Raw genomic sequence first — 17,865 nt, forward strand, 5'->3', positions numbered from 1 at the left:
TAATCAACAACCAAAGGTTGGATTAATCTAAATGATGATCTAAACGCACAACCTGTATTATTTAAATTATAAAGATAAACAATATAATGTGGAAACTGAAATAACACAGACACCAGAAATTTTGTTAACGAGGAAACCGCAAATGCAGAAAAACCCCGGGACCTAGTCCAGATTGAATACACACTGTATTAAGCCGCTACAGACACTAGCCTACTCCAAGCTAACTTCAGACTGGACTATAGTTGAACCCCAATCAGTCTCCCACTGATCCAAGGTACAGTTGTACTCCCTACGCGTCTGATCCCGGCAGGATACTGCGCACTTGATTCCCTTAGATGATCTCACCCACAACTAAGAGTTGCTACGACCCAAAATCGCAGGCTTTAATAATAAACAAATCTGTCTCACACAGACAAGTCTATCAAATGATCAATCTGTCTCCCGCAGAAAAACCCTAAAGTTTTTGTTCCGTCTTTTGATAATAATCAAGGTGAACAGAAACCAATTGATAATCCAGTCTTATATTCCCGAAGAACAACCTAGATTAAACAATCACCTCACAACAATCTTAATCGTATGGTAGCGAAACACGATGTTGCGGAATCACAAACAATGAGACGAAGATGTTTGTGATTACTTTTTATATCTTGCCTATCGGAGAAATCAAACAATCTCAAGCCAATCAATATGATTGTACTGTTACGATAGAAGATGCAAGATCAGATCACACAACTACGATAAAAGTAGTATCGGTCTGGCTTCACAATCCCAATGAAGTCTTTAAGTAGTTAACCTGGTTTTAGAAGAAGAAAACCAAAGGTTAAAGGAGAATCGACTCTAGCACGCAAACTAGTATCACACGTAAGGTGTGAGGATTAGTTTTGCAGAGTTGCTAGATGTCCCCTTATATAGCCTTTCAAATCAGGGTTTTGCCTTAGTTACAAAGAAATCAATATCCGCCGTTAGATGAAAACCTGATTTAGATTCAAGCTAATATTTCTCAACTATTAGATTGAAAACTTAGCTTGCCATACACAAATGAACCGCACGCTTCTAGGTTTGTTAACCGTACCCAAACGTGTGCATTGTTGGTTCAACAATAGTTTACCAAAAGGTTAACCATATGAGGATTTCATACCAACCATGTTCTTCTTCACCATAACTAGATCAAATGACTCAAATGAACTAGTTAAGAGAGTTGTTCAATTACAAGGAAATCTTATATAACTACACAAGAAACAATTGAAGCAAAGATGATTTGATTCACTCGAATCGGTTCATGAACTTTAATAGCCAAGGTTTGCAAAAGCATTCCTTAGTCTTTTAAGATAAAGTTCAGAAATCATCTTTCGATATATAAACTTCTCAAGTTCGCAGACTAGTTTCGCGGACTTAAGACACCGGATAGAGTTTACAAACTCCAGCAGAAATTCTCGGGTTTGAGAATTTCGCCGGTTCGCGGACTGGTCTCACGCAAGTAGTTTGTCAACTCCAACAGAAATTCTCGGGTTTGAGAACTTCGGCAGTTCGCGGACTTGGCACTTACCATACTTCCGGTTCTCTTGATCAACAAAGTTCGAGAACTTCGGTTCAAGGAATCCATTGGTTATGTAATCTAAACTCTCATTCCAATCATTGAAACATTCTTAGAGGACGTTATATAGTTGTTACATTATTTCTCGTCAAAGCAATTTCCAAAGTGATTGAAACATTCATGACTTTCGTCACTGGGTAAAGATAAACTTGGTCGAAGCGAAAAGCTTACCAACACATATTTTGAGATATAGATAGGTGAGGTATAATCGGCTCGAAATACCAAATGTGTATAATCTAGTCTATATACATAGCATACGACTTTTGTCTCAAAGAGTAGGAGATAGAATAGATAGACTTTTGAGTGGCAGATAAGTTCAAGTCTCCACATACCTTTTTATCGAGAAGTTCCACCGGTTCCTTGAGTAGATCTTCTACTTGTATGATGAATCGCCATGAAGTCCTTGAGCTCAACTACACTTACTATCCTAGTCCGATACTTTGCTATAAGAGACTAGAAATCAAGACTCATAGTTTTGATCACTAGCATTGACAAACATGCTTGAGATAGCAACGCATGCGAGTTTGACCGAGCAGTGCTCTAACAGTTGTTAGACCCCCGCATTTTCAAAAAGATAACTAAAATAGGCTACATCATAACTTAATGTAGACTCGTCAAGGAGAACATTAACCTGTACTTAATATAACTCCCAAATTCCAATTCCAGAACATTATCTTCAGTTTCATCATTGAACTTGCAAGCCAATTCACTCATAGAAAGAGGACTGTCAAATCCAGTACCAATTGGATGAACTGATAATAAGCTAATTAAGCACATATAGTGTTGCAAACTTTTATTTCATTCAAACATCACTACACATCTGTGATTTAAGAGGAGATTTTCCTCACTTTCAAGTGTAACAACTTTAAGCTTCTCTCTTATCTAGACAAGGTGTAGAGGAGATAGGCATCCTCAGACTTAAAAGCGCCAGGAATCAGCACAAGTAGGACTTGATGAAAAAACTAGTTGCCACAAACTAGTTATGATGAAAAAGCTTTTGAAGAAAGAATTGTCTGTTGTTGAGCTAGTGATGTAGAAGCTGAACACATGAGGTTAAAACTAAAGTAATCTAAAGATAAAGTTTAAATTACCAGGAGAGACTCAAATTTTAGTTGATGAGGTAAGAGATTCCAATCCAGAACAATCAAACTGGAAATTGGAATAACCAAGAGCTCAACCCCTAAAACTGAATTTTACTTCAAAAATCATGCTTAATCCTCTTGACGATGTTACAGTAAAGTATCAGGATCAAATCTAACTTCACACTAAGAGCCATCAATAATCATAATTCCACACGAGCTCCATGAAAACTTCAAGTTAAACTCTTTAAGCAGCAAGAATAAGATAAGAAAACTCAAACCTTTTGAATCAACACAATTCCAATACGAAATTCAACTCAGAAACATCATTACAAACACAAGATTCTTCAAAACCTTGTTGATGACTGCCTTAAAATAAGAATTGAGACCAACAAATTCTCAATCTTCTGTTGAATCCAATCGGTGGAACGACTTTAAGTTTTCACCCTAACAAGACCTTGGTGTAGCGAGCTAGAACGCGCTCAGACTCTCTCGGCATCAGGAATCAAGAACAACAATTTGGATTCAGAAATTAGATTATAAAAACAACCTAATTATGATGACAAACCTCTGTTGAAGATGAAATTGGAAGATGTTGAGGTAAGAGAATTAAGTTTGCTACAACGGAAACTAGAAGATGAAATTGGAAGATGTTGAAGATGAAATGTAACTGCAAATTTTGGTGAAGAAAAATCGGAGTTAGATGAATAACAACATCAGATGGAATTGAATTAAAGAGAATTAAGTTTGCTACAACGTAAAAATAGATCGATACCCCTGAGAATTGTGATTCTCAGGTCTGATACCATGATAACATTCAATAAATTGAATGTCTACATGATTACTGAATACGGTTTGAATCAATGAATTGATTAAGAGAAAAGATAATTTTGGGTTATATGACAGACTTGAGTTTTATACTCATCCGAATTCTTCTCTCGACTCTCCAACACTCTCACGTGTATAACACATGTTAGAGCATGGCTCAGTTGAACCCACCAAGCGTTGGTATGTCAAGTTTGGTTGTCATATTTTAGTGAATCAAAACTCATGTTAAGAGTCGCTAGATTATGTACTAGAGTCAACTTCGTATAGGTTAGCTTGAAAGTATTAGTATATGAGACATTACAAGTATTGGAAAGTCTTGAAGATGTGAAGAAGCAAGGAGCTACAGCGACAACAATCATCCTTCCACCGGAGGTTAGTGATATTTGAATTGAACTGCTTCATTCCCTAACGTATCTTTCAAGTCGTGCATATTGAAAACATAACTGTGAAGCATATTTGAACTCTAGATAGACATAGTATTAAGGAATACAATACGAAGTTTATTGCTTAACCATTAAACTTTGTAGATAAGACATCGCCATAATCATTTGAATGCTATTGTGATTATGTATGGGTATGAGGTGAGGATTTCATCCTAGGGAACAATGTTTACATGTGTTCTAAGGAACCAATTTCATAAACTTGTTTGTGAACCGAAAAAGAAATTGCCAGGTGTTATTGGTTTTGTTATTCATTGCATATCTTATGAACAACCAATATGTGTGATTGAGTACAAGCGCTCGCAACTTGTTTGTATTCTTGGTAGAACTATTCACAAAGGCCTGACTTATGTATTGGTATGACTTTTATTAGTGAAACCGATCTTAAGTAATCACCTGAGATGTATGATCGGGTTTGTGTTTTGTCTGACCAAATATGGAAAAGGGGAACCGATCCTTATATGGGATGCAGCAAGGTTTATAGAAAAAAGGGGAACCGATACTATGGACATGTGCAACACGTTTTTAGGCAAAGGGGAGCCGATCCTATGGACATGTGCAAAACATATAAGTTAGATACCATATATATGTGGGGAACCGATCCTAGTACCTAGTCAACCGAATTTTGGAAAGCTAGTATGACTATGCACAGTACTCACATGGAGGTAGAACCGAAACTTGTTTTGGTAGAACCGTTAAACCCATGATTGTGATTGAATGTCGGTTTGATCAATCGCATAGTTCTTGAAAGTCAGATGAACCAATTCTAAACTTGTTTGGAAGTGTGGCAAATCGGCTTCAAGGTTGTAAGTGTGAAAGAGAACTTACAAAGTAAGGATGTCGACATACTTTGAACACGTGCTATGAATGTTTATTTCTTTAATTGTTCAAAGATATTCCTTAACGGCTTAGGGAAGGGAATCCCAGGATCGAAACATAAGTAAGTTAAGAATCTTTTAATTAAGGTTATTAATTTCATTTTGTAGGGAAATTCCAGAATTAGTAATGTGCATTTAAGAATCATTTTGTAGGGAAATTCATTTTGTAGTTAGATTTTCCGAGAGATTTCGATCATTATTTTTGAACATAGCATTTCCAGGAATTGTGAAAACCGAATTTTCGCTTTAATGAATATCTTGAGAATATTTTCGGTTTTGGAAATTCCTTGGTGTCCAAACTTCCTTGTCTATAAATACTTGAAGCTTGCCTTTCTAGCAAACCAATCCTTCGTAACAACAAACTTCCTCTTTTGTTGTTGTTACTGGTGTAGCCGCCTATTCAGAGAGGAGAGTAACCTAATTAGGCGAAATCTCTTACGGCCGCTCAGTTTAAAGTCTTTTTTGGGATTGAGAATCTATAGCGTGTATCGTTGGTGGGAAACTAGATAGTTGGTGTTTATCATTTGTTTTCATTGATTTGATTGACTAACAATGGTTGAAATCTGATTGCACCTAGTTTGTTTATTCTTGAGAATCTTTTCTTCTGATATAAGATTCACTCAAACTAGTTCAGAGTTTCGACAGGGATCTTTAGACTGTTGTTAGTTCTAAAGACGATCTTGTGATAATCCATTGTCAACAGACTCCGTTCTGTGCGTGATTGATCACAAGAGATTCAAGTGATTGTGTGCAGGTTTTTATTGAAGATTTAAGAAGATTTGAAGACAAAGAAGATATCAAAGATCTGTCTTGGGTTTTATAATCTTTGGTGTGCACAATACTTGTTTTGGTAAAAGAGGATCCAATTAATAGTCGGTTTATCCTTGTGGTAGATTGGATTCATTAATTGAGTAGATCGGCATCAACACAATTCTTTAGATTAAGAGTGTTGTTGTCTTAATCTTAAACGATTACTTCGGTAACTGAACATAAGATAGATCTAAGGACCTGACGAAGGAGTTTATGTGAAAATAAACGGAAGAGCCTTTGTCCGACTCATATCACTTGGTTGAATAGAGTTGATAAAACAGATTTGTTGTTCCTTTACTGTTTAGAATACGAACCAAAGGAATTGTTCCAAGTACGTGACTTATTTATAAGGTTGGAGGCATAAGAATACAGACGGAACTAGGTGAACTATAGGTTTAGTTGCTTGGTCTCAACTATACGAAGTTGGTGTAATTTTATGTAGCGGCTTAATCCTGAGAGTATTCAATTTTGGACAAGGCCCCGAGGTTTTTCTGCATTTGCATTTTCCTCGTTAACAAAATCTTGATGTGTCATTTACTTTATATTTCCGCATTATAATTGTTTTATTATAATTAAAGTAAATCACACAAACGTTAATTCCTATTTACTTGATAAGCAATCATATTGTGTTTGGTTAAGTCCTAACCTTTGTATCAAGTAAACATCCTTTGTTGTTGTATTGTCTCGATTTAGTATCCATAGGCGATCACACGAAGTGTGAACCGATTAGTTGTATTGTCTCGACTCAGTCCATAGACAATCACTTTCGGAGAAAGGACTTATAGGTAGGAAAAGTTTTAGCTTGAGGTATATTTGGGTACCCTCGCCTGTTCAATTGGTATCAGAGCAGACAAACACGAAAAGATCTAACAATCTGTGTTTGGTGCGATCCAACCTATAAGAATTGAATCTAATGTATGATTCAGTTAACGTTATTCAAGAGTCTAAATACTCAAAATTTGAAGATGTTACTACTTCTTTGACTCATGACCCTGGAGTTACGAAAACATCTATGTCTATCTCTGATGATAGAGAAGATGCTGATAAAGAGTTAATAAAACTCCTAAAGCCTATACAATCTCTGTCTTCTGAAGTACTTATTTTAAAGACAGAGTCAAATCTTCTTAAACAGGAGATCAGAGAAAAAGACATTCAACTGAATTGTCTAGCCAAAGAGAAATTAGATCTTGCTGTCAAACTAGAAGCTCTTGGTAAATCTCTTACAGATAAAGAGACACGTCCTATGATTCTGACTAATGATGTTGTTGTGATTTCTTCTGATGAGGAAACTAAAATTCCTTGCTCGACTTTTACAGGCTGTGAATAAAACCGGTTTAATCACATCTGAAATAGATCAAGATGATGGTAGTTTGCCCAACTACATCAAGTTAGAAGAGGATGAGAAACCATCTTCTAGATCTACTAATTATCAAACGAAATCTTGTCCAAAGGAAACTTTGAACCGATTCCATGGTGATTGTAAGGAATACAATTTTCCGTTACTTGACAGGAAACTTATACTTCTTCAACATACAGTGGTAAATTTTTTGAAGGAAGTTTCGTGTCTTAAAAAACTGAAAGATCATTCCTAAGTGGAAAGACATATTATACCACATCGCGATAAGATCAACTCAAAGGAGTCAGAAGAAATAGTTGATAATCGCTTCTGGGAAAAGGTTCCTCCGCACCCATATCGAAATAGTCCTGGTTTTGATGAGGAACGACTTCAGAAGGAAGGGAAAGACCGAATCTCTGCCAAAAGAAACAATCAGGAATTTCCGATAGTTGTTTCAGATGATCACACTAATGTGAACAATAAGGAAGTCCTTAGAATGAGAAAATATTATGAAAATCTCATTGAAAGAATTAAGAGAGATTTAGCTATCTCCGAGAATTCTCACATTAGTACATTTTCTCCACATGATCATATCTCTAGAGTTAGAAAAGACCTCGTCTTGGGAGAAAATATTTTGGGCAGAAATTCCCTAAAAGAAACATGAACTATGTTTCTGATATTCACTGTAAGCTGGGAAAAGCTTACTCCGATGCAACTTAGATTGTATCGAAATTGTGCACTCTCATCCCTCTCTGTGCTCTTAATTTTGGATGAGAAAAGCACATAAAAAAAAGGGGCACTTGTTAATGGTAGTTCACATTTTCGGCAATAAAAAAATATTTATAGAATATCTTTTGATTCCACTCTGCAATAAAATGAGAAGTTCGAAAACATATTTGTGTATATTTTCGAAAAACCCTGTCTCAAAACCTTCTCTTAGGTTTATTGTCTTTCCTTGATAAGGATGTCTCCCATAACTCGCAGTGTTACAAGGAGTGATAGAAGGGAAGCACGAAAAGTAAGAAACTGTTAAGGGTTTGTCCCTTATTGAAGAATCAGGAAGATTGTCTCGAGAAACGTGTCTGATCATAACTCTGATAGATCTCAAGAAGAAATAAGTCTCTTTGCATCGATGATTCAGATTCTACCAAGTGGTTCTCCACTGATGGTATGCATGAAGCTATGCATGGGTTTGATGAACTCATAAGAAGTCTTTTCTCCTTGATGCAAGACCGAGATGGACTGAAAGAAAGTTTGGAGGAGGCAAAAAGTGAGCTTGCTAACTTGAAGCTTCAAATGGAAGATCTTATGAAACATAAAGTGGTTGCTGAAAAGTTCCTTGTGACATGCTTTAAATGTTTGAACACTGAAGAGACCTCAGTGAACAACAAGAGCACCACTAGAGATTAAGTTATACACTGTAAAACTTGATCTAGTTTAATAGACATCAATTTTTTATTTCTTTCATTGATTGTATTGGTCTATTGATGAATAAAACTATTATGAATAAAATTATTTGATTGGTAATTTTTCTTGTGATAGTTTTCGGTTTACATAGATTGTGCTTAAATGTTTTTATATTATTGCTATGTATGTTTATGGGATGTTTGATTTCGGTTTTACTACCTTAATATTCGATCTCATATATTGTGAACCCTTATGATTTGGGTGACTTTCTGGTTTAGCAGGATTAAGTTCTACCCCCATGTTGGGAGGCTTTATCAAAGGGTCATGAGGGGTTCTGGTAGAAACAATATGTGAAAAAGTCACAATATGTTGAATCGGTTTTGGTTTAGCATAAAAGCATATGTGTTTCGACGGTTTTCAACTCGTGCTTGCAATTGTTAAAACCGGTTTTCAACCTTTCTCTGGTAAAGGTTGAGGGTTGTTGTTATTCTTTTGATTATGCATAAGGATGACAACGTGATGATATTTCGATATCAATTCTCGCTGGACGAAGATGCAAACATATTGGAGAAGTGGACGCGAAATTTGAGGTAACAATCTTGTTAGTCAATTATTTTCCTGTTTAAGAAAAGCCTGAGTTTATATTATATATATTTGTTTCTTTTGCTTAACAAAATTTCGGTATAATTGATGTTTATTCCATGTATGTGTGTGGATGTGTGATTCAATTGGTTCCGGTTAAGAAAAACTATTGTTATCTTGCTTTATTGTGTGGTATCAATCGTTTAGGCTTACAAAATTTCGGTGCAATTGCGGTGCTTTAATGTCTATGTCGTTTCAATTGCTTCCGGTTGAGGTGAATAATTATGCAAGTTGATTTATTTGGTTTGTATGAATTGTTTATGTCTTAACAAAAAAAAAGGTTTACGAGATGAATTGTTTAGTCCAATTCGATTCCGGATAAGAGAAACTAAGTTAATTCTGATCTTAGTTAGACTTATCGAAGTGAGGTTTCGGTTATTCAAGTCTAATCGAATGCCTTAACAAGAAATACTAGTTAACTAACCTAGTACTTGTCTTGTTTAAATTTTAAAGGTCTAAGTTTATGGATAATTAGAACCTGATGAGAAAAATAGAGTTTATCTTTATTTTGGTCTTATCGAATTAAGCGGTTGTTTTTGAACAATCGGTTTAGCAAAGGGACTAAAGTGCTTAATTGATTTTTGGTTTGCTAAACTAAATCGGAAAAAATTGTTTCAGACAATTGTTTCCTTGATAACATATCAAAATAAAACTAGTTGTAGTTTCGGTTTTGATATTGGTTATCAGAACATGATGTGTGGAACAATCGTGCCTAACTCTACAGGTTTGCAAGTCTATTTTGAGATTTTTAAGATTCTTTTCGTGTTGTCCTTTATTTTTTCGTTTCTTTGTCATTTTTGGAGTAAACAGGTGATACTGGTATTGATTTTATATTGATTGGTATCGCTAAGGAAAAGAACAATGGTGCTTGAACGTTTATCTAACGAAAGAGTGAAAGCACAGACTAAGGGGGAGTAACATGTCATATGAATTGGTATAACAAAGACGTGCGGATTGAATATCTACCTATCTTCCTTATGGGGAGTAATAGCTTTGTTAATATAATGTATACAACGACATTTTCAAGGATTGAATGTAAGCAGTTTTACTGTGCTGTTGAATCGGGAATAAAGCGGATGTGTAATGAATTCTTGTAATTTGTTTATCCATATGATGTAAGAGTTTTGTCACTAAAATTGAAAAGGGGGGGAGATTGTTAAAGCATGGCTCGGTTGAAGCCACCAAGCGTTGGTATGTCAAGTTTGGTTGTCATATTTTAGTGAATCAAAACTCATGTTAAGAGTCGCTTGATTATGTACTAAAGTCAACTTTGTATAGGTTAGCTTGAAAGTATTACGATATGAGACATTACAAGTATTGCGAAGTCTTGAAGATGTGAAGAAGCAAGGAGCTACAACGACAACAATCATCCTTCCACTTGAGGTTAGTGATATTTGACTTGAACTGTTTCATTCCCTAACGTATCTTTCAAGTCGTGCATATTGAAAACATAACTGCGAAGCATATTTGAACTCTAGATAAACATAGTATTAAGTAATACAATACGAGGTTTATTTATCAACCATTAAACTTTGTAGATAAGACATCGCCATAATCATTTGAATGTTATTGTGATTATGTATGGGTGTGAGGTGAGGATTTCATCCTAGGGAACAATGTTTACATGTGTTCTAAGGAAGTAAGTTCATAAACTTGTTTGTGAACCGAAAAGGAAATTGCCAGGTGTTATTGGTTTTGTTATTCATTGCATATCTTATGAACAACCAATATGTGTGGTTGAGTATAACCGCTCACAACTTGTTTGTATTCTTGGTAGAACTATTCACAAAGGCCTGAATTATGTATTGGTATGATTTTTATTAGTGAAACCGATCTTAAGTAATCACCTGAGATGGTATGATCGGGTTTGTGTTTTTTCTGACCAAATATGGGAAAGGGGAACTGATCCTAGTAAGAGGTGCAATACATTACAAAGGGGAACCGATCCTTGTATGGGGTGCAACAAGGTTTATAGCATAAAGGGGAACCGATCCTATGGACATGTGCAACACGTTTTTAGGCAAAGGGCAACCGATCCTATGGACATGTGCAACACATATAAGTTAGATACCATATATATGTGGGGAACCGATCCTAGTACCTAGTCAACAGAATTTGGAAAGCTAGTGTGACTATGCACAGTACTCACATGGAGGTAGAACCGAAACTTGTTTTGGTAGAACCGTTAAACCCATGATTGTGATTGAATATTGGTTTGATCAATCACATAGTTCTTGAAAGTCAGATGAACCAATTCTAAACTTGTTTGGAAGTGTGGCAAATCGGTTTCAAGGTTGTAAGTGTGAAAGAGAACTTACAAAGTAAGGATGTCGACATACTTTGAACACGTGCTATGAATGTTTATTTCTTTAATTGTTCAAAGATATTCCTTAACGGCTTAGGGAAGAGAATCTCAGGATCGAAACATAAGTAAGTTAAGAATCTTTTAATTAAGGTTATTAATTTCATTTTGTAGGGAAATTCCAGAATTAGTAATGTGCATTTACTAATTAGATTTTCCGAGAGATTTCGATCATTATTTTTGAACAGAGCATTTCCAGGAATTGTGAAAATCGAATTTTCGCTTTAATGAATATCTTGAGAATATTTTTGGTTTTGGAAATTCCTTGGTGTCCAAACTTCTTTGTCTATAAATACTTGAAGTTTGCCTTTTTAGCAAACTAATCCTTCGTAACAACAGACTTCCTATTTTGTTGTTGTTACTGGTGTAGCAGCCTATTCAGAGAGGAGAGTAACCTAATTAGGCAAAATCTCTTACGGCCGCTAAGTTTAAAGTCTTCTTTGGGATTGAGAATCTCTAGCGTGTACCGTTGGTGGGAAACTAGATAATTGTGGTTTATCTTTTGTTTTCATTGATTTGATTGACTAACGGTGGTTGAAATCTGATTGCACCTAGTTTTTTTATTCTTGAGAAATCTTCTCTTCTGATATAAGATTCACTCAAAATAGTTCAGAATTTCGACAGGGATCTTTAGACTGTTGTTAGTTCTAAAGACGATCTTGTGATAATCTATTTTTAACAGACTACGTTCTGTGCGTGATTGATCACAAGAGATTCAAGTGATTGCGTGCAGGTTTTTATTGAAGATTTAAGAAGATTTGAAGACAAAGAAGATATTAAAGATCTGACTTGGGTTTTATAACCTTTGGTGTGCATAATACTTGTTTTGGTAAAAGAGGATCAAATTAATAACCGGTTTATCCTTGTGGTAGATTGGATTGATTAATTGAGTAGATCGGCATCAACAAAATTCTTTGGATTAAGAGTGTTGTTGGCTTAATCTTAAACGATTACTTCGGTAATTAAACATAAGATAGATCTAAGGACCTGATGCAGGAGTTTATGTTAAGATAAACGAAAGAGCATTTGTCCGACTCATATCACTTGGTTGAATAGAGTTGATACCAAACAGATTTTTTGTTCCTTTACTGTTTGGAATACGAACCAAAGGAATTGTTCCAAGTACGTGACTTATTTATAAGTTGGAGGCGTAGGAATACAGACGAAACTAGGTGAACTATAGGTTTAGTTGCTTGGTCTCAACTGTACGAAGTTGGTGTAATTTTGTGTAGCGGCTTAATCCTGAGAGTATTCAATTCTGGACAAGGTTCCGGGGTTTTTCTGCATTTGCGGTTTCCTCGTTAACAAAATCTTGGTGTGTCATTTACTTTATATTTCCGCATTATAATTTTTTTATTATAATTAAAGTAAATCTCACAAACGTTAATTCCTATTTACTTGATAAGCAATCCTATTGTGTTTGGTTAAGTCCGAACCTTTGTATCAAGTGAACATACTTCATTGTTGTATTGTCTCGATCTCGTATCCATAGACGATCACACGAAGTGTGAACCGATTAGTTGTATTGTCTCGACTTAGTCCATAGACAATCACTTTCGGAGAAAAGACTTATAGGTAGGAAAAGTTTTAGCTTGAGGTATATTTGGGTACCCTTGCCTTTTCAACACGCGCACACAACCTGACCATCTCTCTCATTACAGACCACTACAGACCTGACATGAACCATCTATGCTATTAGTTCACTCGATAAGAAAGAAATCCATACTACCTCAGCTGTAGCAACTACCAAAGATTTATATTCAGCTTTAGTTTAAGATTTTGAAACCGTAGGATGCTTCTTTGAGGACCAAGAAACCAAAGATGAGCCTAAGAAAACACATAAGCCTAAGGTGGATCTTCTAGTGTCAGGACACCCTTCCCAATCAGAATCTGAATAGGGTGAAACTGAAGTAACATCACCTGCAGATAGTAATTCTCCAAAACCAAGAGTACCTTTTAGATATTTGAAAATTGTTTAACCAATAACAGGTGCTCATCTGTAGGTGATTGTATAAATTGGACAACATACTTCATACTGAAACAAATATCAGGTCTTGTCATAGTTGTATACGGCAGACCACCCACCATACTTATATACTCAGTTGCATCTGTTAAGGGTACACTAGTGGAGACTGACAACCTTGGACCTTTTGTAACAGGTGGTTTAGAGGGTTTGCAGTGTAGAAGATCATACTTTTGTAGCATCTAAAGTTTATACTTTTTCTGTGTTAACTGGAGCTGTTGAGAATTATTATGACTATGCCCAAAAAATAGTGCAGAATCCCTAAATCCTTAACTGGATATAACTGCATCAGATAGGATATAACCTGCTCACTAAGTGTAGATGAAGAACAATCCAAAATTATATCATCATCATACAATAAGAGAATATCCATTGTGTCGGCATATTGATAGATGAACATGGAATAATTACTCGTGGACCTATTGCAATATATAAAAGCATAAAGATTAATACTGCAAAAATCATCTTCCAAACAAACTTTAGAATTTAAACAAGTAAATCTAAAAACATTGAAGATGAAAAACGTTGGACATATCTATGTGTAATCACAATAATGGTTGTTAGATCATTGCTTGGTCGAACCCACTAGCGTGGTATGTCAAGCTAGTTATCAAATTTAGTTTCCAAAACGCATTCTTGATTTAGTATACTAAAGATAGTTTCGGACTAGATTAGGCCTAATCAAATTTACATGAAAAGAAATATAGGTCTTCTTACTTTGTAGATCATAGCACTTATATCCTTTATGTATAGGTCTATATCCGAAGAACACACACTTAGCAGATTCAACACTCAATTTGTCTGCTCTATAAGGTTCCAAGTTAGGATAGCAACAACATCCAAACACTTTAAGAAATGAATAATCTGGTAAAGTATTAAAAAGCACCTCATATGGAGATTGGAAATGAAGTACCTTTTCAGGAAGCCTATTCATGAAATGGGTGGTTGTTAAAAAAGAATCATACCAAAATGCCTTTGGTAGTGAAGCTTGAAATGAAAGTGTTAGAGCATAGCTCGGTCGACCTCGCATGCGTTGCTATATCAAGCATGTTTGTAAATGTTAGTGATCAAAACTATGAGTCTTGATTTCTAGTCTACATAGCTAAGTCTCGGACTAGGATAGAAAAATGTAGTTGAGCTTAAGAACTTCATGGCGATTCATCATACAACGACGAAGATCTACTCAAGGAACCGTGGAACTTCATCAACAAAAAGGTATGTGGAGACTTGAACTTATCTATCACTCAAAAGTCTATCTTTTCTATCTCCTACTTCTTATGAGACAAAAGTCGTATGCTATATAGACTGGATCATACGCATTTGATATTTCGAGCCAAGTATATCTCGCCTATCTATATCTCGAAGTCATGTGTTGGTAAAGCGTTTTGCTTTGATCGGGTTTATCTTCACCTAATGACGAAAGTCATATTGTTTCAATCACTTTGACGAGAAATAGTGTAACAACTATATAACGTCCTCTAAGAATGTTTCAATGGTTGGAATGAGAGTGTAGGTCAATGTAACCAATGATGGATATAAGCATTGTGTGGTAACACATATGTGCATAAGTCCTATTCCTTAATCCGAAGTTTGCAAACTTTGTTGATTGAGAGAAACCGGAAGAATTGGCTTTGCCAAGTCCGCGAACAGACGGAAGTTCTTGTTATGAGAATTTCTGCTGGGATTCCAAATTCGTTCGTGGAGTACAAGTCCACGAAACCAGTCCGCGAACCTAGTCCGCGAACTGGCGGAAGTCTCCTTGCCGAGATTTTCTGCTGAGTTTGGAAAACTCTGCCGGTTGCCTTAAGTCCGCGAACTTGTTTGCGTACTTGAGTGGGTTATGATCTAAAGATGTGCTCTGAACATGAAACTTAAATTACTAAGGAATGCAGTATGCAAACCGTGGCTATAAAGTTCATGAGCCGGTTCAATCGAATCGAATCATCTTTGTTTCAATTGTGTCTTGTATAGTTACATAAGATCTCATAGCAATTGAACAACTCTCTAACTAGTTCAGTTGAGTTAATTGAACTAGTTATGGTGAAGAAGAACAAGATTAATATGAAATGTTCATATGGTTAACCTTTTGGGTTACTATGTTGAACCAACATACACGTACACGTTTGGGCACGGTTTTCACAAACCCAATAAACGTATATCTCAAGTGTGTATGACAAGCTAAGTTTTCGATCTAACGGTTGAGAAATATTAGCTTGAATCTAAATAAGGTTTTCATCCAACAGTGAATATTGATTGCTTTGAACCTAAGGCAAAACCCCGATTTGAAGACTATATAAAGGAGACATCTAGCATTGGGCAAAACTAATCCCCACACGTCTGTGTGATACTAGTGCGCTCGCTAGAGTCGATTCTCCTCTAACCTTTGGTTTTCTTCTCTAAAACCAGGTTAACGACTTAAAGACTTCATTGGGATTGTGAGGCCATACCGATACTACTTTTATCGTAGTTGTGTGATTTGATCTTGCATCTTCTATCGTACGAGTACAATCTTATTGATTGGCTTGAGATCGTGAGAGTTCTCCGATAGGAAAGATAAAGAAGTCACAAACATCTTCGTCTCATTGTTTGTGATTCCTCGATGTCCTCTTGTTTATACAAGTAAGACTGTTGTGAGGTGATTGATTAATCTAGGCTGTTCTTCAGGAATATAAGATCGGATTATCAATTGGTTCTTGTTCACCTTGGTTTCATATCATATGACGGAACAAAAACCTAGGGTTCTTCTGTGGGAGAAAGATTTATCCTTTGATAATCTTTTCATTGTGAGACAGATTTGTTTATTATCAAGTCTGCGATTTTGAGTTGCAACAACTCTAGGTTGTAGGTGAGATCAGCTAAGGGAATCAAGTGCGCAGTATCCTGCAGGGATCATAGGCATAGGGAGTACAATTGTACCTTGAATTAGTGGGAGACTGATTGGGGTTCAACTATAGTCCAGTCCGAAGTTAGCTTAGAATAGGCTAGTGTCTATAACGGCTTAATACAATGTGTATTCAAGCTGGACTAGGTCTCGGGGTTTTTCTGCATTTGCAGTTTTCTCGTTAACAAAATTCTGGTGTCTGTGTTATTTCTATTTCCGCATTATTTTTTATATAATTGAAATAATACAGGTTGTGTGTTTGTGATTATCAATTGGAAATCCGACCTTCGGTTGTTGATTGATATTGATTGATCCTTGGACATTGGTCTTTGGTAGCGTCTAAGTATTCCTTGTGTTTGATTAGGACTCGCTGATTTCTATTAGCTTGAGCAATATCAAAAACAAGAGAGAGATATTAATTCATTGAGATACTTTTATCAAGATTGAGTCTGACTGTCTAGTTGATTCTCTAGCAAAGTATTTCGGAGTTAGTCCATACAGATTTCTAAGCGAAATATTTGGTGTTGTTGTTAGACCCCCGCTCTTTCAATTGGTATCAGAGCATGCAAACACACTAAGACCTCATCAGTCTGTGTTTGTAGCGATCTGACTCTATGGACAGAGGTGCTATCTCTACTAACATACCACCAGTCTTCGATGGCTTCAATTACTTATGGTGGAAAATTGCTATGTGAGCCTTCATCCAGTCGCGTGATTTTCAATCATGGGTATATGTTGTCAATGGCTATGATGCACATGTTGTTGCAGCTGGAGACGTAAATGTTCCCAAGAATATTGGCGAATATAATGCTGCCGAGATTCTTGCTGCAAAGCAGAATTCTGAAGGGTTAAATGCTATCATACATGCCATTGCCCCAAGTCTTCAACACCATATGTATAATTGCACTAGGTCTAAAGATGCTTGGGATATCTTAGAAAGCGTCTTTGAAGGTGACCCTAGTGAAAAGGAAGCAAGGATTCAAAACCTTAATTCCGATTGGGAAAACCTTCGTATGGCAGATGAAGAGTCATTTGATGAGTTTAATCACAAAGTGTCTGAAATTGTTAATGCATCTTTTGCATTGGGTAAGACTATTCCTGAAAAGGATATTGTGATGAAAATTCTCAGATCGCTGCCATCTAGATACGAGTCTAAGAAGCATGCCATCGTTGAGGGGAATAACCTCGATAATCTTTCCAGAAACACCTTGGTTTGAAAGCTAAAGATCTTTGACCATGAGCATACATCCAAAGTCGGTAAGGATGTTTTCTTTAAAGCACAGAAGAACACTAAACTACTTGTCAAAGGCTAAAGTGTTCATGTCTCTGAGGATGATCAGTCTGAGGATGATTTTTTGGATGAAGATCTTGACAAATCCGTCTCCTTGATCACAAGACAGTTTAGGGATCTTCTAATGAAGAGAAGTAAACGGTTTTCAAGAGACAAACCTAAGTCATCAGACAAACCTCACGGTCGCATACCTCCTAAAAACAAGGATGCTAACGAGGCTGATGACGAGGACATGCCTCAGTGCTTTAAGTGTAAGGGTTTTGGCCATTTTGCTAACGAATGCCCAAATTGTAG

This window comes from Papaver somniferum, chromosome 6 (genome assembly GCF_003573695.1).
Source record: "Papaver somniferum cultivar HN1 chromosome 6, ASM357369v1, whole genome shotgun sequence".
Classification (NCBI taxonomy): domain Eukaryota; kingdom Viridiplantae; phylum Streptophyta; class Magnoliopsida; order Ranunculales; family Papaveraceae; genus Papaver; species Papaver somniferum.